Source organism: Furipterus horrens, unplaced genomic scaffold (genome assembly GCF_987537825.1).
Source record: "Furipterus horrens unplaced genomic scaffold, mFurHor1.1.pri manual_scaffold_15, whole genome shotgun sequence".
NCBI lineage: Eukaryota > Metazoa > Chordata > Mammalia > Chiroptera > Furipteridae > Furipterus > Furipterus horrens.
In genome coordinates, this window is record NW_028327185.1 from 17462549 (window position 1) to 17464301 (window position 1753).

At 46.9% G+C, this 1753-nt stretch overlaps 1 pseudogene; it reads left to right on the forward strand.

Moving 5' to 3' along the window:
- The first annotated feature begins 390 nt into the window (after positions 1-390).
- Positions 391-1386, forward strand: LOC149992465 (cell growth-regulating nucleolar protein pseudogene; annotated as a pseudogene).
- Positions 1387-1753: the final 367 nt, after the last annotated feature.

Consider the following 1753-nt stretch of genomic DNA (forward strand, 5'->3'; position numbering starts at 1 on the left):
TTATTTATATGACTGTTCTGTAGCTTTATTTTTATGTAAAATTTTATTAGGAATCTTTTCATGTCTTCATATGTTTTTGCGTGATGTAATTTCTAGTGGTTGCACACATCATTTTATTCAATGAAGTGTATAACCAATTCTCTATACATTTATGTTTTATCTATTTCTTTGTTGTTATGAGCCACACTATGATAAGCATGATTTTTCCTTTTCTTTTTTTAAGTTAAGGAGCAAGTGGAGAGAGTCGAAGTTGAAGACATGGAGAAAATGGAAAGAACTTATGGGAAAAAGTTCTGAAGAACTCAGACCAGAGCCGCTGGCGGCCGCCGGCCGAGGGGACAAGACTTCCAGTCTCTGTTGGATAGAGGATATTAAATCATTTCGCCGAAGATGGTATTTTTTACGTGCAACGCGTGTGGTGAGTCAGTGAAGAAAATATACAGGTGGAAAAGCACGTGGCCATGTGCGGGAACTGCGAGCGCCTTTCTTGCATTGACTGCGGTAAAGATTTCTGGGGGGACGACTATCAAGGCCACGTGAAGTGCGTGGGTGAGGATCAGAAGTTCGGCGGCTAAGGCTCCGAAGGGAGGACGCACAGAGGCGGCGTCAAACGCAGGCGTGGCTGCAGAAAATTAACGAATTAATAAAAAGACCCGGTGTCAGCCCCAGAGGGAGAGAACTTTGAGAGCAGGTTAGTGGTTCTGACAACATTCCCAGGAAAAAGACAAAATTTCAGAACTGGATGAAGAGCAGTTTAAAAGTTCACAATGAATCGATCCTGGGGCAGGTGTGGACTATCTCTCCCGCAGCTTCCGGCAGTGAACCGCGCGATCACGTGGCAAAGCCGCGTGCAGACGTCCGGCCGCGGCGGCCCCTCCCAAGCACGCGACCCCGCGGAAGGACAAGCTGCGGTGAAGGAAAACGAGAGGGGGAGGAAGGGGGAGCGGCAGAGAACAGGGAGAAGAAAGGAAGGAGCTAAAGTGAGAAAACCACCGAGAGAATTCAAACAGCCTGAAGCCCAAAAAGCGCGGAAGGAGGCCGAGGCTCCGGGAAGCGCAAGCGGGAGCGCTCCGAAGTTGAAGCGGATTCTAAGAAGAAAAAGATCAAGTTCCCAGGACATTCTGCGGCGGAAAACCAGAAAACCACGAAGCTACTCCTGCAAAAGGTAAATTCAGCTGGAAGGGAACGATTAAAGCGGTTCTGAAGCGGGCCCCAGACAACGAAATGGCAATCAAAAAGCTACGAGAAAAGGTGTTAGCTCAGGACTGTGCTGCGACCAGTGACCATCACAGATCCGAGGAGGAGCCCCTGGCCATCTTCGATAAGAAAATCGGCAAGAACCCCGCCTTCAGGTTCCTAAAGGACAAGGTCAGGCTTTTGAAGTGAACGTTTTTATATTTATAGAGTCCGTTCTGTTGATTCTTCCTTTCACTGCTGTTTGTAAAACATGTAATGAATGATAACAACTCAGATTTTGCTTTCGTAATCCTGTACTTTTAAGTTAAGAAGAATCTATTTTTGGTAGAACTTTTATGAGAAAATAAACTGTATTGTCCAAAAAAAAAGAAAAAGAACTCAGACCAAGATGGGCTGAAAGGCGTGACTGCACATAAGACTTGATATCGGTGAGTTCAGCCTGTCACCCCCCTGGACCCACGGCCAGTATTAGTGTCACTAACGTGGAGCATCTGACATGTGTGCCCTGTTGTGATATGACGGGAGTGCGCAGCATCTCCTGTGGCCATGAGGCCAG